The 24000-nt window shown below is 32.9% G+C and overlaps 1 protein-coding gene across 2 annotated transcripts in view; it reads left to right on the plus strand.

Annotated features, from left to right (window-relative positions):
• The first annotated feature begins 3895 nt into the window (after positions 1 to 3895).
• The window catches only part of LOC137616269 (cAMP-dependent protein kinase inhibitor alpha-like), a 600285-nt gene continuing 580180 nt past the window's right edge, over positions 3896 to 24000 (plus strand). The window contains exon 1 of one of the 2 annotated variants that reach the window (XM_068345889.1): positions 3896 to 4336. The gene's annotated coding sequence lies outside the window, so the exon portion shown is untranslated. The remainder of the gene's footprint in view (positions 4337 to 24000) is intronic. The other variant, XM_068345891.1, reaches the window with a different exon arrangement.

Genomic DNA, 24000 nt, shown 5'->3' on the forward strand with positions numbered 1-24000 from the left:
CTGCCCTGCGGAACATCAGATTTTAAACTCCTATAGTCACTATAGTGGCCATCAACAACTACTCTTTGCAATCTATTTCTTGAAAATTCTGTAAATATGTTCAGAAAACATCCATCTACTCCTAGTTTTGAAACCAAGGACCTCATTATTAACACGGCCAAAAACAGTATTAAAATAGAGGCAAATAATAAAAGATTCCAGACCACAATCAAGGGATTTTGTATGCCATGGAAATTGTAAGAAGGGTACTAACGATGGTTTTAAAATTGAATACTAAGGAAAAGGCAACTTTGCAAACCACCAGGCAAGGCCCATCATTAAGCCTGCACAACGCACCGTTTAAAAAATAAATAGAAATAAAGTGAAATCATAGAATACTGTACCTGAGTGTGTCCTCAAGCAAGAGAACTTGTTTGTAATAAAGTCTTCATAAGCATCGAGATCACTGAGCAGGAAAAACAGGTGAAACAAACCCTTAAAGAAATTGTAATTGTCGATACGAAGTCTACGTTAGATGGAAGCGTTGTCGTAAATTTGGTTAAACTGAAACAATAAATTACGAATTACAATTTATAAAATTGATAGAAATCGTTACTTATTGTTGATCCATAATGTAAAAGATAATATAAGTATGATATTTCAGAGGACTGTTGCTCAGGTGGGACTACCCAGAGTCAATACATTTATGATCATAGTGATAAAGTTATGTTACAGTAGGGAACGTATAACGTATACGTGACAGATGTGTCAACTTGCTTTAGTTGTCGGAGAGAGAGAGAGAGAGAGAGAGAGAGAGAGAGAGAGAGAGAGAGAGAGAGAGAGAGAGAGAGAGAGAGAGAGAGAAATGGTGATCACGACACGAAAAAAACAAAAATAAATGTTCAATGTGTTTTGTCTAGTGTCTAAACTGATTAGGACAGAAGAAAACAAATATTAACCACAGCGTATTTGGAGATGCCACAAATAAAATATCGAAGTTTGAAATCATCGAAAATATAAAACTGTAGTTCGGTTTACGAATAAATTGGATCGTTCATGAGTGGCAAAGGCAAGGGATAGGACATTATATAGCTACTGTAAATGTTCAGCGTCCAAAACCTCATCTCCAACCAAACCAGGACCAGGGAGGGTCGTGGTATGGCTTCTGATGACTTGGCAGGTAGGCCTATAAGATCCCAACACCGGCCTCCGTCCATCTCTTAAGCTCCCAAGGATGGTGAGATTGCAGACTACCAAAAGTTAGCTGGTCTCGAGACCTCGTCCAATATATTGCCAAACAGGTACGTTTCCAATTGTGATATTTATCAACAACTCAGAATGAAAGGTCTTACCCAGTGAACGTCATTTATAGATAACTGATTTTGCATATAATAGAAGGTCCTGCTGTTCGTTCACCAACGCTTTTCATGAACAGAATAGATAAGTAAACTACAAAATAAGCTTAGTAACACCGAGAAAATAGTTTAAGAAAAAACTGAAGTGTAAACCCTCAATGCAACAGCTAAAAATTTATATGGATCCTATTATAGATTATAAGAAAATTATATAAAGACAATTTAGTCGTCGGAAAAAAAGGACTATCGAGTATTTTTTTTTCTATTATTATCCAACAATTCTTTAGAATAATTAAGGAATTTCTCTAACTGTCAGCCAATAAGGAAGAGGCTTTATATAAAGAAGAACATTATTTTGAGAATATTCTAATCAATACCTTCGATTGCCATTCGATATATGCTGGCACAAATGGGTAGTAGCCCACAGCACTCGACTCTGGCATATCCTAAAATAATCTTTCTCTTAGGTGGTTCTGTGTTTTTATTTTCGTTGAATAATTCCACACTCCACGATAATATCTTCTTGATCTTACTCTCAAATGAAGTGGTACACAGTATATTGCTTTTGAAATCTAATTTTGTGCTAGAGGTGTAGACCGATGTTCCCTGTGTCCCTTCTCGTCATTTAATAGTAACCATCACTTCGTTTTGTGAAAGTTCTCTTTATTTCTTCTTCTTCTTTATTGATTCTAAATCCTAATTTGCGATAGAGCTCTAATGTAGTCTCAAATCGAGTTGAAGGCGACTTTTTCAAATAATAAATTTTCAAATTAGGAATATATTTTGAGTTGTGGAAAAGAATGAATTTAGTGGCGAAGGCAATAAAACACGGAAATCTTAATTTGTTGGTCTATCAATTTTCAAATTCTTAATCTGAATATTAATCTCAGGAACCGTAGTTCAGTTAGTTCTTAACGCATGTTGCATAAGATTCCTCTTAATTCCAACCATCCTTTTCGTACAGATCCTCCCAGACTGTACCATCCTGTGCATAGTACTAGGTATGTAATTAGTTTTAACTGTCATGCTTTCTCCATCATATATATATATATATATATATATATATATATATATATATATATATATATATATATATCCTATCACGCTTTTGACCTTTTTTTCATGTCAGCTACCCCTCGAAATTGGGGAAAGTGCCATGGTAGATAGATAGAATTATAGTACCTACATTGTATTATATAGGTACTCTAGATGGAATCACACTAAGCGGCATTGCCAAACATATGGCTTCTCTGTTTCTCTCCTTCCCTCGGGTAGGTGGTTGATTGAGGGACTAACAGCATTGTATGCAGGAAAAGGGGTGGGGTGGGAAGGCTTGTGTGTGTGTGAGGGCATATACAGTATATCTAAATATTTAGCCGTCATTTTCACCGGTCTCGTACATTAATAATATGCATGGAAAGTCGATTTGCTTCTTATCTTTTTCCAAGTCCAAAGATTCCAACTGGGAAAGCAGCCTAATGTGGAAAATAAACGGCGGAATATAGAAATCGAGATGGACAACGAAATTCGATGGATAGCCAAACCAATTTAGACTGTTGGCGTATTTGAATTTTATGTAGCAACCATGTGCAAAGGTTAGGATTAATTCGGTCGACATTTTGCTAGACATTGACCTTGACCTTTGACTTAGGATTAGAAGTTGAATCACTTCCACGTCTCAAAATAACAAATAATCTCTGAAAGTTTCACTAACATAGGAGTAAAACTGTGGCCAGAATGTTCTTCACAAACAAATAGACAACAAACAGGGGCGTAAATATAAACTCCTCTCAACTTCGGTGACAGAGGTAATAAAAAACTCATTTTACAATTAACGTAGGATTATGAGAAACTAACAAGGTCGATATTCAAAACAGTTTTGTGACCACAAGAGGATTTTTAAGGGAGGTCCTGTTCTTGAACTCCTCCTATGAGTTGTATGTCTCGTGAGCTGAATGTCACCCTAAATGTTTGTCAAATTATTATTATTATTAAATGCTAAGCTACAACCCTAGTTGGAAAAGCAGGATGCTATAAGCCCAGGGGCCCCATCAGAGAAAATAGACCATTGAGGAAAGGAAACAAGGAAAAATTAAATATTTTAAAAAATAGTAACATTAAAATAAATGTTTCCTATATAAACTATGAAAACTTTAACGAAACAAGAAGAAAAGAACGTAGATAGAACAGTGTGGCCGAGCAAGAGAACTCTAACCCAAGACAGTGGAAGACCATGGTACAGAGGCTATGGCACTACCCATGACTAGAGAACAATGGTTTAATTTTGGAGTGTCCTAGAAGAGCTGCTTACCATAGCTAAAGAGTCCCTTTTACCCTTACCAAGAGGAATGGAGTCACTGAACAATTACAGTGTTGTAGCTAACGTCTTGAGTGAAGAAGAATTGTTTGGAGAGAGAAAGCCACTTAGCAGGTAAAATAGTAGGTGGAGATGGAAAAGGTTGGTTACTCGGCAGCCAGACAGAGACGTCGACAACGAAGCCCCATCATCATCATCATCATCATCGTCAGTCGATAGAGCGACTCAAATAGCGGGGTTTGTTTGCATTGTCTGTCAGTGTGCCTGTAGCGTCCGAAGTGTGTGCGTGCTTCGTTCGTGGTCTTCTCAACGCGGTTGTGGTTATTTCTACTTTTGGGATTATATTGCAGTGCTTTTAACATGTAAACTTCTAATTCAGTTATTAGGTGTTTGTGAAGGAATATATATTCTGTCCTGGTTGATTCTGCAGTTCGTGCTTAGAGTGGTGACGAATTTACGTCGCTGATTAAGCTGCGTTGATTTTTTTTTCAAGTGCTTAAACTTTATGGCTCATTTGTGTTCGATGATAAATTCCGTCGTTAATGAAAAGTTAAGATTGTGAAGACTCCATTAATTCTGCGAAAAAGAATTAATGGTGTTATATAGCGTGATTTTTAAAAACAGAAATTGATCTCCACTTCGTAAATCATACTTCGCCTCGTCTGCTGCTATATACATAATTAAGGTAAGCATAATGTCTTTTTAGTTTATAATTAGCAAGGATCTCTCTCTCTCTCTCTCTCTCTCTCTCTCTCTCTCTCTCTCTCTCTCTCTCTCTCGAAGTGCAATAGATGTCAGTAAAGACAGAGGAGCTTATAGGCCTATCACTTTGAATTGAATCAAACTCAGGACATTTTAGTGAATTTAAAACATGTTTTCATAGATTTCATGTGAGCTTAGCAACTATAATTCTAACATTGTTTTTTTTTTTTTCGTCTTCTTTGCTTAGAAGTAATTCTTTGAATAATATGCAAACAGGTCTAGTATGAAGTCTAGGCATATGTTAATAATGATTATTTAACAAGTGGTAGGTATTAGAACGCATATTAGATTTTGAGTGTATTGTTTATCCAAATCAAGTAATATTTTATTGGTAATCTAATGGAGTGATGGGGGAAGTATGCCATCTCATCAACTATTCAAGTGGCACAAAGCTCCTTTTCCTGTGCCTACAGAGAACAACCAAATGAGTTTTCAAAGATATTGATATGATATTGATATGACTGACAGGTGACATGTAATTCATAATACTTGCAACTGGGAATAGCTACCAAACATAGAGCCATGACTGCGAGATGGTCTATGCATTTCTTCACCGAAGCTGACTATGTTATTATGTCACTTAACTAACCTCTTTTGGAATAGCAGTAAAAGTTGATGTCTTTTTTTTAATATGTTTATAGAATTTATATAAATTTATAAAAAATGTATTGCCAATTGCTATAATTAATTTTCAATATATAAAATCTTAGAAATTTTATGAACTTAATTTAAAAAACTCGCATCATCATCTCCTACACCTATTGACGCAAATGGTCTCGGTTTGATTTCGCCAATCGTCTCTATCTTGAGCTTTTAATTCGGTGCTATTATAGTATGCTATCTACCGCCGATTTTGCTATCTACCACCCCTTTCTGAAATTTTGGAATTGGTTTATTATTTTGGTTATGAGACCCCAATTAACACTACTTTACAATTAACTGGGAAATCACCTAATACTGTCACTGATTGGTTTAATGTGTCTGGAAGTGTGTAGTGTGGTGGTTTCATTTGGACAGTTCTGAGAAAAGGCGACGATGTATTTCCTGCTTTCTTGAATGATGTAAGATATGTTTACAAGCAGTAGTAGAATAAATTTTTGATTGAATATTTTTCATAGATTATTTTCTTTCAGTTTTGTAATATTTGATTTTTCATTTGATTAACTTGTAACATTGCTGTATGATGAGCTTTGAATAATTTGTAAAAAAAAGTTTCCCTACAAACTGCTTATAATTATGCACCCATGTTGTCCAGCCAATAAATATTATTAAACTCTAATTAAAGTCCAATGAGGATAACATACTGGTGGTAAGTAATCTGTTTGATAATCCTCATTAAAAACAGGAGGATTAACATTGACGGTAGATAACATACTTTGTGGTAGATACCATACTATAGTAGAAATTCGACGGTAGATAGCATACTATAATAGAAATTCGACGGTAGATAGCATACTATAATAGAAATTCGACGGTAGATAGCATACTATAATAGAAATTCGACGGTAGATAGCATACTATAATAGAAATTCGACGGTAGATAGCATACTATAATAGAAATTCGACGGTAGATAGCATACTATAATAGCACCTTTAATTCAATACTTCTCCATTCATCACCTCCTACTTCACGCTTCATAGTCCTTAGCCATGTAGGCCTAGGTCTTACAACTCTTCTAGTACCTTGTAGAGCCCAGTTGAAAGTTTGGTGAAGTAATCTCTCTTGGGGGAGTGCGAAGAGCATGCCCAAACCATCTCCATCTACTCCACACCATGATCTCATCCACGTATGGCATTCAAGTAATCTCTCCTATAGTTTAATTACTAGTCATGATATTGTGTTAGGTGTTTTATTCTTTTATAACACATGTAAATTTACTGATAACCAACAGTCATATTTAAATTCTAAACGTGGATAGTCCTATTTGCGTTCAGCATTTAGCGAAAGGATTGCTATAGAAGCTATTTTGGTTGCTTAGAGGAATTTGGCTCTTTGAATGACCAATTGTCTCATGATATTACCAAATCTAGTCTAGCAAGAGCAATTCATTTCTTAGATATTCTGTAATGAGAGTATCTTGATCTCTATGCTCTATAACTAAGGAGAAAATTGGTTGTCTTTTCTTCAGTATTAGAAATTCGTCTTTTATTTTGTACTGCCTACTTTGGTGCTCAAATGCTTCCCAAAATTAAGAAAACAGTTGTTTTATTCATTAGTGTATGATGCCCCTTATTACGAACGAAATTTATCTATTTCAAAACATAAGTATTTGTTTTCTTAATGGTAACTGTAAGTTCAAATCCTAATTTTGTGAAATGTCGATTACCGTATACGTTTACTTGTCCAATAGTAGGTTAACAACATAGCTAGACCTATTCTGGAACAGTGCATGATTAAAATTGTTAGCTATAGTTTTGAGCTTTATATATATATATATATATATATATATATATATATATATATATATATATATATATATACTGTATATATATATATATATATATATATATATATATATATATATATATATATATATATATATATCCTATGCCTATTGACCCAAAGGGCCTCGGTTAAATTTTGCCAGTTGCTTCTATCTTGAGCTTTTTAATTCAGTACTTCTCCATCCATCATCTACTTCACGCTTCATAGTCCTCAGCCATGTAGCCCTAGGTCTTCCAACTCTTCACTGCCTCTATATTTCTTAACGGTCACGCTCAGCGGCATTGCCGGATTTATAACTACTCTTTAGGGGGAGAAAACGTAGTCTTACACTGGCGAGAGGGGTTGAAATTAGGAAAGGGTTCTGTCTACAGTATTTACGATGTATAGCCTACGTCCTGTGCATAGTACTAGGTACTCCGCCTTCCTTATTGGCTAGCTCCTCTCAATGCAGATCATGCCGTGCCAGAAATTCTCTCATAAAACCATGTTTTGATATTTTGACCAAGCAATCTGCGTCCTTCTCACGGTGACTTGTTGCATGACTGGCTCTTCATTTTCTATTCTTAGATTGTTTACAGGTGATTTTAGTACAGTTATGGTGTTCTAGTGACGAAACAACGTTCATACACGCAGTAAACAGAACAATGTAGAACATTTTCATACCTATACTGTATAATATGGAAATTGCTAGTAATACCCTGTTGAATATATATATATATAATATATATATATATATATATATATATATATATATATATATATATATATATATATATATATATATATATATGTGTGTGTGTGTGTATATATATATATGTGTGTGTGACACTATAAATAATTGTTCATTAAAACATGATTACAACTTTTAACTATTGTGAGGGTGTAAAGATATTGTAAAGAAGTCGACAGAAAGTCTCCCTGTTATTCTTTTATGCCATAGCCTTTTCTTACGATTTCTTTCTTTTTGGTAAGAATAGAATATATGATAAGCAGCTCTCCTAGGAGGACACAAAAATTAAACCAGTGTTCTCTAGTCTTGGGTAGTGCCATTGCCTCTGCACCTTGGCTTTCCACTGTCTTGGGTTAGAGTTCTCTTGCTCAAGGTTCACTCAGGCACACTATTCTTTCTTGTTTATATATATATATATATATATATATATATATATATAGAGAGAGAGAGAGAGAGAGAGAGAGAGAGAGAGAGAGAGAGAGAGAGGAGAGAGAGAGAGAGAGAGAGAGAGTACTTTTGAAAAAAATCCATTTTGAATGTTGTTACTGTTCATGGAATATTTTATTTAGTGTTAATTACTTCTCTTGCAGTGTATTCATTGCCATATTTCCTTTCCTCGCTGTGCTATTTTTTCCCTATTGGAGTCCTTGGACTAACATTAATCATGTTTTTCCAACTAGGGCTGTAGCTTAGCTAGGAAGAATTATAATAATAACAATAATAATTTAGTAACCCTATTTCCACTATTAAAAGTCACTGAGGTGAAGTAGTATATAATTGAATTGCTACCCTTAGGTCATTTTAAATTTTCGTCCAGGCTATACAATTGAATTTCTAAAAAGCTGTATGATTTATGAAAAGAAAGATTATGGACCCTGCTTTGTCACCACGTTAAACACTGATGCACTCTATAGCCAATGTGAAACATGTGAATCAGTTTTCGACCAATTAAAGATTATGCAACATAATGTACTTCCACGTATGTGGTGCATCTGGATTTGATCAAGGCTAGACTTTTCCTTGGTTCGTGCGTAATATTGCCGCTTTTATTTTGCGCGTATGATTTGTCAAACCCAATCTAGAATTGTGGACTCTCTCTCTCTCTCTCTCTCTCTCTCTCTCTCTCTCTCTCTCTCTCTCTCTCTCTCTCTCTCTCTCTCTCTCATTGGTTTAGTAATATTAAGAACAATTTGTATATCTTAAATAATAGCAACCATTATTTCTTGGAGTCTTAATGATTTTTACTCCGGTCCTTAAATTAGCATCATAAATATTTCTGCCATCAGAAATCAGTCTCATAAATCAATTGTTTTGAATGTTTTACTACTACGACTAAATCAACTATTACCAATTTAGTACTTTTGGTATATTGTCGTAGAGAAGTTTTTCTATTAAATGTTTAACAAAAGTTCCTTGCAATATGCAGATTTCATAAAAAGAAAATTGCAGTCATAACTCTGTTAAATTACGCCATTACTCACGGCAAGTGTGAACTTGGAGAGAGGAAGCATTTTATATACGTTTATAGTGTTTTAAGAATACTAAATCTTATTTATAAGATGAAACATAATACTGTATAACAGTGGTAGACTAATATCAAATTACCTTCTGTCTCTTGTTCTCACAGCTTATAGAAAACAAAGTGGGACAATAATGTTTTGAGTAAAGAAAATTTGGAATAAACCTCACCTTTCCTTCGCTATCGTACTCTTTAAGTCGGTTTCGGGACGTATCTGTTTGATAGACGCTATTCGCGGAATGGTTGAATGGTTTGCATCCACAACCATCCCACTTGTTTGTTTAGTCCGACAATGCCATTATATCACATTTCCTTCTGTTAGTCGTTCAAAATAACACTTTCATTGTCTGTAGGTCACTGAGGCGAAGGCGATTGAAGGTCAATTCAACTCGGAGTACACAATGATATTCATGCAAGATAACGTAAGATTTGTTTGTATTTCCTGTCCCCAGATTTAGCTCGAGAGAGAGAGAGAGAGAGAGAGAGAGAGAGATATTTTCTTTATAATTCTCCCATCCTTTCGTTTTCTAATCGTAGAGGGACCTGATAGCCACGCAATGTGAAGCAAATGGCGTGTTCTACTTTAACGCTAGTAATATTTCAAAAGATTCGTTTTTGACGCCTTGTAAATACTGGAGCACAAATAAGTCTTTTCATAAGGCTGTCTTGGTTCAATATTATAAGTCAGACAGAATATGATGGCTATCTATATTCTGCTTTGCCATATGCATTGTGATACTATATTTTAGGATGAAACCACACTTTACTTAATTTGAAAATGATTCTTCAACGGACAGTTCCTTATTCAGTCAAAAACGAGAGGTGTTTTGACTTGAATATAATCAAATGAAAAGTATTGCCTTATGTGTATTTACCTTACTTTCTTCATGAATAACATTTCGTAGTTCTCCCATTCAAATGTTATGAAAGATATTGGTAGTCTGCTACTGTTTTGACACGGTTTTGTGATACATCCTGATATATGGCAAAATTTGTGACGTGTTATGGAGTTATCTTATGTTATTTTGATTTTCTCGTGATCGGTTGTTTTTGCATCATAAATGGAATTGCTGATTCAGTTAATTTCAGTATATATCCCTGCTTATATATATATATATATATATATATATATATATATATATATATATATATATATATATATATATATATTATTCTGTCACGCTCATGGGGGAGATGTAGGCATAGCCTAGTGAGAGGAGGTTATCCCGAGAGGTGCACTCGGAACCCTGGCTCTCTCACAAATTGCCGAACCAGCAGGTTGTAGTTAGGAAAGGGTGAGAAGGTGGGAAGGGTTGATGTGTGTGCGTTCATATATATCTAAATATTTAAAGTTAATTTTGACGGTTAGGGTACGCTGGATATATATGTATATATATATATATATATATATATATATATATATATATATATATATATATGAGTGTGTGTGTAGCCTATATATGTATAGGCTATGTATACATATGTATACAGTATCTATATATATATATATATATATATATATATATATATATATATATGTGTGTGTGTGTGTGTGTATTTATGCATATATACGTATATATGTATGTATATAGGCTATACAGTATACATACACACGGACATATATATAAATATATATATATGTATATATATATATATGTGTGTATATATATATATATGTATATATGTGTATATATATATATATATATATATATATTTATATATATGTATATTTATATATATACAGTATATATATATATATATATATATATGTATATATATATGTATATATACACGTACCCTGAAGAAGTGTACATAATACACGAAAGCCCTTGGTACCTGGTCTTTTCCTTTCCTGTTTCCTGTGGATTTTACACTTTAATATCTGTCACGTGGAGTTTTGTGACTGATAAGTTATTATATATATATATATATATATATATATATATATATATACACACATACATACATACATACATGTATGCAGGGTGATCCATAAGTGGGTAGACAGTATGTAGAATAGGTATATGTATCGGTTATATTATTACAAGTGTATTTTGGTTCACAGTAAAATTTAAGGGCCTCTGTATTATTATTCACATTAAAAATAGCTGTCAGTGCAATAATTGTGTTAGTAAATATAATTGTATGTATATGTAAGTTCAAAATAAATGTAATCATTTACTGTCCACCTACTTTTGGCCCACATAAACTGTACATATATATATATATATATATATATATATATATATATATATATATATATATATATATATATACACTTATATGTATATGTACTTTAGTTTGCTCTTCTATCCATGATGTTCTTTTTCTGTCTCTTAGTGTTATTCCCATCATTATTCTTTCCATAGCTCTTTGAGTTGTAACTAGCTTATGTCTAAAGCTTTAGTAAGCCTCCATGTTACTGATGCATAAGTTATTACTGGTAGGATCATCTGATTGAACACTTTTATTTTTAGGAAAAGTGACATTTTACATTTCATAATGTCATTTTGTTTACCAAAAGCTCGCCATCCCATTCTTATCCTTTTAATTTCAGTCTCATTTCAAGGGTAAACACTTACTGACTCTTCTAAGTACATACACTCATTAACAATCTCTAGATGCTCGTCCATAATTTTTATTTGTTGTCTCCACATTTTCATTGAACATTATTTTAGTTTTACTTATATTAATTTTCTGTCCCACATTTCTGCTTTGTCTATTGAAATCTTTAATCATCTCTGCAATTCCTCCCATAATTCACTAAACAGAGCTATGTCATCTGCAAATCTTAAGTTGTTGAGGTATTCTCCATTGATATTAATTCCTTTATTTTCCCAATCTAGATTCCTAAAAACTTCTTCTAGACATGCTGTAAATAACTGAGGAGAGATGGAATCTTCCTGAGTAACTCCTTCCTCAATTGGAATTTTTTCACGGTCTTTATGTAGTTTTAGGATTGCTTTACCTCCTGTATAGATATCTCAAAGTGTTTTGAATATGATATTCATTTATTCCCTGTCTTTCAGGGGCTTTCGTTTTATATACAGTAATATGTATTGTTAAGATGTCTGTTATAATGTTATTGAATTCTTATATACCTTTTTATTTGATGTTTGTTCGTACCTACCCTGATGCATGGAATATAATACTTTTAGTTATCAGTTGTCAATTACTCTTTTAAAGGTTTAAAGGTCACTCATGAATGGCAGAGGCAAGGGACAGTGACAATGCCCTATCGAGCGGGACAATGCCCGAGAGACTGACCATATATATACATATGATCAGCGGTCAAGCCCCCCCCCCTCCACCCAAGCTAGGACCAGGAGGGCCAGACAATGGCTGCTGATGACTCAGCAGATAGACCTATAGGCTCCCCCAAACCCCCCTCATTCTTAGCTCACAAGGATGATAAGGTTGCAGCGACCAAGGGAACTACCGAGTTTGAGTGGGACTCAGACTCCAGTCTGGCAATCAGCAGTCAGGGACGTTACCACACCGGCCACCACATAATTAGTATAATTAGAATTTTGTACCCTCTTTGATTGGAAACAATACATCGATTATGAATTAACTATCAAAAAAATAGATTGCTTACATTTATAAGAAGAGCAACAAGTATGATACATATGATAAAGATTAGGTTGCTGCTTTTAATGATAGTTATAACTAATTTAATAGAATAAATATTAGTGAAGATGAAGAGTGTAATTGTATAGATGAAAGCATGTGTGCACTAAAGAAGTGACCGAGATTTTATGTGTTGCAAAGCATAGCCTTTCAACCTCTTCACATTAAACTAGATTCATAATAGTACGGTAATATTATATATTTTGTGATGGCAGTTACTGTGGATGTTGTTGTTAGAAACTATACACATGAGCCTACATCGATGTATATATATATATATATATATATATATATATATATATATATATATATATATATATATATATATATATACTGTATATATATAATATATATATATATATATATATATAGAGAGAGAGAGAGAGAGAGAGAGAGAGAGAGAGAGAGAGAGAGATAGATAGATATAGAGAGAGGGGGGAGGGGTATGGATTATATAATAATACTCTTTCAGAATGTCCAGTGAGAAATAGTAACTGATAAAAGGTGCACTTCCTAGCATATTTTGTGGAGGTAGTATCTTCGATATTATATATATATATGTATATATATATATATGTATATGTATGTATATATATATATATATATATATATATATATATGTATGTATATATATATATATATTTATATATATAAATGTTATATGTGTTTTAGATATATATATATATATATATATATATATATATATATATATATATATATATATTAAGGTATGTATTAAATAGCACTACACTTTCAGAAGACTATGTTTAGTGACAAAAAGTAACTTTGATGAAAGTATTTTAGCATATTTAGTGGAGGTGATTTTCATTGTGAAAAAAAGTAGAAATTGATAAAAGTAGCACATGCTTAGCATATTTTGTGGAGGTGGTATCTTTGATATAATTCTGCATCGCTCATTCTTTCTAACCCCCTACCCCATAGGAACCCAAAGAGGTTGCCTGTCAGCATATGATTCACTGGGTTAGGGTTTTTTCTTTTCGGGGCATTTAACGCTATTTGCCAATTAATATCGAAAACAACCCTTACAGTGTTTGGTGTCTTTGTGTTATTGTCCAATTTTATACTCCTTAAGTATCTTTGCCTGCTTGAATGAAACCAGACACCATCGTTGAAGCATCAACCATGCAGACAGTGAGTCACTCTCCTTTAGGTATCTTAAACCCAGGTGGCTAACCAGATGGCCATTGGGTCCCTGAAGGTTTGGAAGGCTGTAATTTTTGCATTCATGAGTTTGTCTAATCGTATTCATGTGGCATCTCTGGGAGCGATTGTTGTTGGGTTTGATATGTTTCAATAAAATACGCAGATTTCAAGCATTTTGAAAATGAAGAATCCATTGTTTGGGTAATAAGTCTTGAACATGCTTTAAGGGGTTTTAATGAAGGTATTTTTGGGGTTAAGTTCCTGTTTAATGAACTGTACAGAAATCTGAATTTTGTCTGTAGATATTCATAGTAGTAAAAATCTTTGTTAGAATGTAAATGCAGTTTTTTTTTTTTCATAGGCAGCGATTGTTATTGTAAATATGTCTAGAAGTGTAGTGAGATTGCAGAGATCATATTATGATTTATAATGAATTTACATATCAGTTTTAGTCGGATTGTTACTCAGAGTTATCGACCATATACTAATTCCCAAAAAGGGAGACAAAAGACCAGAAAATTATCGACCAATAAGTTTACTCTCTCTAATATATAGATCATTCACACAGCTCATATTAGGCCGAATAGAAAGGCACCTAGAGTTTAATCAACCAAGAAGGAGTCAGGCTTTAGAAGTGGGTATTCGCCAGTTGACCATATCCTTGTAATTAGCCAGCTAAAGGGAAAATCAACAAAGTATGACAAACCACTATGTATTTATAAACTATGAGAAAGCTTTTAATTCTGTTAATTCTTCAACAGTAATGAAAGCCCTTCAATAACCAGGAATAGAAGAATCTTATGTTAGAACACTTAATCCTAAAACTACATAGTAATAGTGAGAAAATTCCGTTTGAGAAAGGAGTTAGGCAGGGAGACCCAATCTCCTAAATTTTTCACAGCATACCTAGAGGTTTTCTTAAATTCAGATTGGGAAGATGGGGGAATACTTTTACAACTTCAGATTTGCAGATGACATAGTTGTACTTAGTGTTTCATAGGAGGAATTGCTAAAGATGATAAAGTTTTGAATAGAGAAAGCAGAAATTTAGGACTGAAAATTGATATGAGTAGAACTAATATAATGTTCAATGAAAATGCAGGAACGGTAAATAAGAATTATGGACGAACTAAGTGTTTTCTCAAGCCTTCTTCTTCTTCTTCTTTGTCTGCATCTTTTCCCACTTTTTAAGTATTTTCTCAAGACACGAGATCGAAATTAAAAGAATAAGCATTTGGTGCTGAGCCTTTGGTAAACAAAATGAAATTATGAAAATTTAAAAGTCAATTTCTCTAAAAAGAAAAAAATGTTAGTCAGATGGTCCTACCAGTTTTATCTCATGCACCAGAAACTTGGAGCCCTACCTATGCCTTAAAACATAAGTTAGTTACAACTCAAAGTGCTATGGAATGATATGATGGGAATAACACTAAGAGACATAAAAAATAGCAACATGGATACGAGAGCAAACTAAAGTTGATGATATTCTAACAATATGAATGAAAAAGAAATGGACATGGACAGGACATATAATGAGAATGACAGATAATAGATGAACATTAAGAATAATAGAATGGGTCCACAGAGATTACGAAAGAAGCAGGAGAAGGAAGAAAAGACGATGGATTGACGAACTAAGAAAATTTGCATAGAAAGGTCATAAACAGACAGCAGTGGAAGGATATGTGTAAGGCCATTGTTTGCAGTGGACTAGCAACAACAGGTGATAAATATGTGTGTGTGTGTGTGTGTGTGCACACACGAACATATGTCATGTGCGTACTTAATGCCATAGATTTGCAGTCACTTGCGTAAGTTAATGCATGTTGATATGTTCTTTGGTCAATAGTTCTCTTCCAGGGATTGGGTTTATTTATGACTCCGAGTTAAATTTAGACTTAGGAAATCGTTGCAATTAATATCTTTTCTTTTATAAGTTTGGCCATGATTTTCTCTTTGCTCTGTGTATTTACAGATTTCTTTTGTTGTCAACTTATATGATTAGTTTGTTATGTTTATTTGTTTCAGGAAAACCAATTGTACCATTTCGACATTTCAGCGTTTGTTTGATTTGCAAACGAGTTCCCCTCGCTAACTAGTTCTAGAGATGAAAGGCCGCCTGCCGTGTCCTATTTTATTTTTTTCAATTTGTATTTTTTTTAGTTTTATTTCTGGATACCTTTCAGCGCATAAAACGGGGAAAATGTGGGGGTGAGGATATTATGTGTCGGTGTAACCTTTGGTTTTCGCTTGCATTGTGCGATACTGTGTTGGAGTTCGTGGTTGTCAAAATGGAATGTATTACTTCAGTAGTTCAGGTAACTTTGGTTGAATTGTGTCCATTTTCTTCTTATTCAATATGGTGAGCATGGTATTACGCTTATCACTTCTATCTATATACTCATGCACACTATTATATATATACTGTATATTTATATATGTATATATATAAATATATATATATATATATAAATATATATATATATATATACATATATATATACATATATATAAATTGTATATACAGTATATATATATATATATATATATATATATATATATATATATATATATATGTATATGTATATATATCATCAGCCATTACTATTCCACTGCAGAACAAAGGCCTCTGACATGTCCTTCTACTTGCGTCTGTTTATGGTCTGTGTCAATCCCCGCCCGCAAACTTATATAGTTCATCGATCCATCGTCTTCTCTTCTTTCCTCAGTTTCTTTTGTAATCTCTAGGGACCCATTCTGTTATTGTTAATGTCCATCTATTGTCTGTCATTCTCGTTAATGTCCTGCCATGTACATTTCTTTTGCTTACAAGTTATAAGAATATCCTCTAATTTAGCCTAGCTTGTTCTCGTATCCATGGTGGTCTTTTTCTGTCTCTTAGTGTTATCCCCATCATTATTTTTTCCATATCTCTTTGAGTTGTAAATAGCTAATGTTCTATGACTTTAGTAAGGCTCCAAGTTGTTGATGGATAAGTTAATACTGGTAGGATCATCTGACTAAATACTTTTTTTTTAGAGAAAGTGGTTTTATAATTTTCATAATATTTTGTTTACCATTATATATATATATATATATATATATATATATATATATATATATATAAATATATATATGTATATATATATACAATATATATATATATATATATATATATATATATATATATATATATATATATATATATGAATGTATGATAGCATAAAAAAAAATTACTTATTAAGAAATAGCCTAAGTCTAGATAAAAGCAAGACACCGGTCATTGTCATTCCCATCCGGTAAGAGGTATAGGAAACTTCGAATTTGCTCATTACAGATAGTGTGTCATTTATGACCTTTCACACAAATAATCACCTTTTCTGCATATCACTACGAACTTAGCACCTCATTCAGTCCTTTTAACAAACACATTTTTGGCGTCTTTCTCCACCTAGTCAAACCATCATAGAGCATGCATCAATTTCTTCACACATGCTGACATTTTTGTCTTCCTTTCTCTACTGTATATATCTCACATTCAGCTCGTTTACTCCATAAACGGTTCCGATAAGATACTCGACGTATTTTGGGAATCATTCGCAGCCAACCTCAAGGCATACTCCATGCATTCCAACTTAGGTATCCGTATAGGATCCTATTCAATTCAAGGCAAGGTAGAAAAAAAAAAGAAGAAAAAAAAACAAGTCTGTTTTAACGCATGACAAGCGAGATGGATCATTTTTCATATCGCCAGGGTACGTCAAGTCCTCTACTCGCATACTTTCACTCAAGATTATAATCACCCAAGTTATTATTATTATTATTATTATTATTATTATTATTATTATTATTATTTGCTAAGCTATAACGCTAGTTGGAAAAGCAAGATGCTATAAGCCCAAGGACTCCAACAGGGAAAAATAGTCCAGTGAGGAAAGGAAATAAGGAAATAAACGGCATGAGAAATAATGAAAATAAAAATAAAATAAAAGCAGTAAAAACATCAAAGCAGATATTTCATATATAAATATAATTTCATTTATGCTACTATTCATCTTAGCAGAAGGAGATAGCTAACATGATTAGTAACACTGGTTATCTACAATATATTTTCCTTGCAGCAGTATATCGTTTCATTTAGGTTTTATATAAAGATTTAAAACGTGTTTTATTGAAAGGTATTGCTGCATTTTCTTTTTTTGTGTGTGTGAAGTTTTCTCTCCCCTTTTTACAGTTTCTTTATTTCAGAAATGCTAGGCTCCGCTATACAAGTTATGAATTAATACTAAATATGGAATAAGTCTATGCATATGTAGATTTCTTTTCTTTATCTTATAGAAAACAGCGAACTTAAAATACAATCAATAATTGACCTGTTTAAAATAGTAGCACACGTTCACGTTTTGATATATTGATTAAATTCTATATGTGAATAGCATTGAGTTAAAGTTCAAGGTATTTGTAAATATTAAAAAAAAAAATGGAACTAATCATAAAAGCAAGAAGGTAAGAAGTTCACGTACTCGGCATGCCCCATGATGTTTCAGAGGCAAGAGTGATAGACATCCGATGAGATGCCACACTAGAGTGTCTCATTTTTCAACCAAGATGACACCATCTCATCATGACGTCTCACCGGCCGGCCCCCGTCATTCGGAGATTGATTTCGACTTTGCTTCTTCGTTGCTCTTGCTCAGTGGTTTTATGTATATATATATATATATATATATATATATATATATATATATATACATATATATATATATATATATATATATATATATATATATATATATATATGTATATATATATATATATATGTGTGTGTGTGTGTGTGTGTAGGCTATGTGAATTATGTACGTTTTTTTCCCCGTAATATCTTTGAAACCACAGTGAATCGACGGCCATATACATAATTCACTCTATTTTCCGTTTTACGTCAACAGATGTTCGACCTTTCCCAAATGGTTTTGTCTTGGCTGTTATTCGAGTTTGGCTTTGGCTGGTAAGGTGAGCTGGATCATGGAGCCACATACTCTCTCTCTCTCTCTCTCTCTCTCTCTCTCTCTCTCTCTCTCTCTCTCTCTCTCTCTCTCTCTCTCTCTCTCTCCTGTAGCAAATAACGAACCATTAATGCAGTGTTATAAAGTCTGCGAGTAGTGGAGCATGATGCACCCAAAAGAGATATACACATCTCGTTTGTCTTATGTTCAAACATATTTGTGGTTTTTTCTTTGGAATCATTTATGAGGGTCATTTTAGACATACTTTAAAAGAGGCTTGTTTTAAGTCATTACATTTGGTTGTTTATTATACTGAACCTCAGAAAGGTGTATTTGTAAAAATCATTTTATTGCCAACTCTTTTGGGATAATGGATTCATGTTTTTTTTTTGTCTAAATCGATTTGATGCTCAATACATTGTGCATATCCTTTCAGTACCAATATTAAAACCTCTTACTTGTGTAATGTTGTGACTATAATTTAGTGTATACATACAGGTAGATATATATATATATATATATATATATATATATATATATATATATATATATATGTGTGTGTGTGTGTGTGTGTGTGTGTGTGTGTGTAAACTCTTTTCAAAAAAGAAGAATGGATGATTGGCGAAGAGAGGAGAAAAGTCATTAGAAAAGTCTTTGGAAGCACTAGGGAGACTTTTCGAAGAGATTCTTGTCCCAACTCTTTACTGGATGTGCAGTGTCCCTCCATATTGAAGACGAGTGGAAGAAGGTTGAAACTGTTGAAATTATATATTTACATATATATATTATATATATATTAATATATATATATATATATATATATATATGTGTGTGTGTGTGTGTGTGTGTGTGTGTGTGTAGCAAAAGCCAGTAGGAAATGGTAAAATGCTTCAGTTCCTAGTGGCGTTTGTTGTATATGAAGTCACGTGATCTTTGTGACAGTAAAGCATAAGTATATATATATATATATATATATATATATATATATATATACTCATATATATATGTGTGTGTGTGTGTATTAATGAGTGTGTGACACACGATATTGATTGAAAGGATTAGAAATGAGGCGATACATCGAAAAAGTCGTAATTATGTTATTGTAGGTGAAATGATGGTTATGGTTATTTTAATTGGTTTTGCCGCAAGAAAAGAATGATGATCTGTAGGCTTATGAAGAAACTAATTTGGAAATCCGTTGATGGGTGCTGGTGTCATACTTCATATTTAGGAGTGCGGATGTAGACATCAGTTGATTAGAAAAGCAGGAGATGGAGATGTGAATGTTTAATTTATCTACGGTGCAGACGTGCGGATATTCAGTTTTGTGCTCGTAGATTTCTTCCATGGCTCAGTAGTTAAAGTGTGAATGCGGCTGTGCATGTTTGCTTGTTCTTTTTTTCTGGAGCCAGCCACGTATGTATTATTTATGCATTATGTATTTTTTATATGAAAATCAACACAATATTATGTTCAATAAAAATTAGTTTTTACCTCACTTTGGAATCGAACCCTAGTCTCCTCAAATGAAAAGGACGGTAGGTATCCAACATGGACCTCTGGTGACATGATTGATAGCCAACTTACTTTTCATTTGAAGAGACTAGGGTTTGATCACATTATGGGGTAGAAATTTATTGAGATATATATATATATATATATATATATATATATATATATATATATATATGTGTGTGTGTGTGTGTGTGTGTGTATGTATGTATGTATGTATGTGTGTGTTGTGTTTTAGCGTATATGTATGTGTAAATATAAATCAATTTTCATCCAAAATAAAATTGTATAAATTGCGTTTATCAGTTTTTGAACTTTAGCTCATGACTTAATCTCACATCTCGTTTATAAGCGTTGCTCTTTGAGAAATATAAAATGTAGCTCAAGCTCCTTTGAGACTAATTGAAGCAAACTCAAGTTCATTACCCAGTGTGCACGGAAAGGACCCTGTGTGTGTGTGTGTGCGTGCATGCAGTAGTAGTATGCTGTGGCCGGGAGGTAAAGGCTTCAGGAGCGTGTTTGTTACATGTTCATTTGAGGGTAGAAAGGCGAGGGTAGAGTGGTGTTGTCTTTTTATGTTTTCTTACGCTATTCAAGATGAGTAATTTGTTAAGTAAGTATTACACAACTCGCATCTATTCATTTGTTTATCCTTGCATTAATTTTGATAGATGGGTAGTTCTTGGAGAATTTGGGTGTCTTATTATCACGCACACTATATATATATATATATATATATATATATATATATATATATATATATATATATATATATATATAGGCTATATATATATATGTATATATATAGATATATATATATATTAAATTTCTACCTCATTCTGGGATCGAACCCTATCCCCTTCAAATGAAAGACAAGGTCACTACCAATCCTGCCACCAGAGGCTCTATTATTATTATTATTATTATTATTATTATTATTATTATTATTATTATTACTTGCTAAGTTACAACCCTAGTTGGAGAAGCAGTATGCTATAAGCCCAGGGGCTCCAACAAGGGAAATAGCCCAGTGAGGAGAGGAAACAAGGAAAAATAAAATTTTCAAGAAGCGTAACAGTAAAATAAATATCTCCTATACAAACTATAAAAACGTGAACAAAACAAGAGGAAGAGAAACAAGACAGAACAGCGTGCCCGAGTGTATCCTCAAGCAAGAGAACTCTAACCCAAGAAAGTGGAAGACCATGGTACAGAGGCTATGGCACTACTACCCAAGACCAGAGAACAATGGTTTGATTTAGGAGTATCCTTCTCCTAGAAGAGCTGCTTACCATAGCTAAAGAGACTCTTCTACCCTTAACAAGAGGAAAGTAGCCACTAAAAGGAGTCGGAACCTAAGTGCTAACTGCATTTCAGGATTTACCTGGTAAGATGTCAGGCTCATATCAGCGTGTTATCCCCGACTTCCCGTCCAACCGGAAAGAGACTGATGTCTCACCAGGTAAATCCTGAAATGCAATTAGCACTTACGTTTTGACTTCTTTTAGAGCCCCTGGTGACATGATTGGTAGCGACCTTGCCTTTCATTAGAAGGGCCTAGGGTTCGATCCCAGTACGAGGTAGAAATTTATTTCTATTTGAGCACAATATTATGTTGATTTTCATCTATTTATAGTTATCTATCTATCTATCTATATATATATATTATATATATACATATGTATATATATATATATATATATATATATACATATATATATACATACATACATACTGTATATATTTCTTTAAAAAGGTAATCTTACTCGTGTAATATTTTGTAATAGTCTATGAGGATTGTTTTCTTTTTAAATAGAACCTTTTAGATTTGTTTTATATATATATATATATATATATATATATATATATTATGTGTGTGTATATATTTATATGTATATATATACATATATAATCCTAAAATTCATTAATAATGCTGAAATAATTATGCATTTCATTTTATTTTTTTAGCTTTTTTCCGACGAATAAGCAAGCTAATGATATTTTGGCAGATTTTCTATGTTAAAAAAGATGAATTTTTTGTGAGGATTCAAGTGTGGATTTATTCAGGGATTTTTTTATATCTCGTTATTGTCACTGATGTGTATATCCTGAAAACGGCTCCTTTCCAGTTTTCAAGGTAAATCTAAGAGATGTAATTTTGGTTAACAAAAGTAATTGCTTCCTAGTAATCTTGACTTGGTATTTGTGGGTATATGGACTTTTTAAGACTAGCTTAAAGGGTACACTCGGGCACATTACTCTATCCTATTTCTCTTCCTCTTGTTTTGTTAAAGTTTTTATAGTTTATATAGGAAATATTTATTTTGATGTTACTTTTCTTAAAATATTTTTGTTTCCTCTCTTCACTGGGATATTTTTCCTGTTTGGGCCCTTGAACTTATAGCATCCTGCTTTTCTCACTAAGGTTGTAGTTTAGCAAGTAATAATAATATTAATAATATTGATATACAGTTCCAAGTGTTTCGTTGTCTAAATTACATGGACTTGAACCAAAATTTAATTAACCTATTAATGCTGTGATATCTTATAGCATTTTGTAATAAGAAACATATTGTTGTTATTATTTTCACTCAAATTATTCAGTTACACCATTCATTCTGTGCAATCTTACAAATTCTTGTGACCTCTCTATATGGAAGGATGACTTAGGAAGACAACCTCTTATTTTCGAGGAATTTTTTGCATTATCTGTCTTCCCTCGTTTCTCAAAATTTACATATGGCCAAAAATTAGCAAAGGAAAGAGGATGGTTTGAGTGTTGTTGCTACATTGTTCACGTTCACGTTGCTTAGAATTCCAGTCGGGGGACTTCATGTTTTCATTGATTATCAGTAACCTATAATGTGCCATTGTGTTTGTCAAAATTAAATATTTAAGGCCAGGTACCAGCGGACGAGGCAGCCACAGAGCTCAAGGAGTGTTCAAATCAATATTTGTATATCGATTTTTCATCACATTTGTATTATATAATTCTCCTTCCTATACTCTTTCTTTATAATCCACGTAGCCTTTCGATTAAATACCTATGAGTAACAGCCTCGGAGACAACGTCTCTCTCTCTCTCTCTCTCTCTCTCTCTCTCTCTCTCTCTCTCTCTCTCTCTCTCTCTCTCTCTCTTTTAACGTCATTGAATGCTGTGCTACTGAATAGTTTACCAACTCGAATGGCAGACAGCCTTTCTTCGTGTCATGCTGCAGTAAGAAGGGTTACTTATGTACAAGTTAGTGTCGAAATTTTGATGAATAATTTGCAAGGCATTTGAATAGCATAATACAATTTTATCGGGATGTGTAAGGACTGTGCTAAGTGAATAAAAAATTGATCAAACGTTTGCTGCATATATTAAGCTTTACATGTTTTCATTAAAAGTCATTACTTGTGATATATATATATATATATATATATATATATATATATATATATATATATATATATATATATTTACTGTATATATATGTATGTATATATGTATATATATATATATATATATATATATATATATATATATATATATATATAATATATTTACTGTATATATATATATGATGTATATATATATACT

Source organism: Palaemon carinicauda, chromosome 22 (assembly GCF_036898095.1).
Source record: "Palaemon carinicauda isolate YSFRI2023 chromosome 22, ASM3689809v2, whole genome shotgun sequence".
Lineage (NCBI taxonomy): Eukaryota > Metazoa > Arthropoda > Malacostraca > Decapoda > Palaemonidae > Palaemon > Palaemon carinicauda.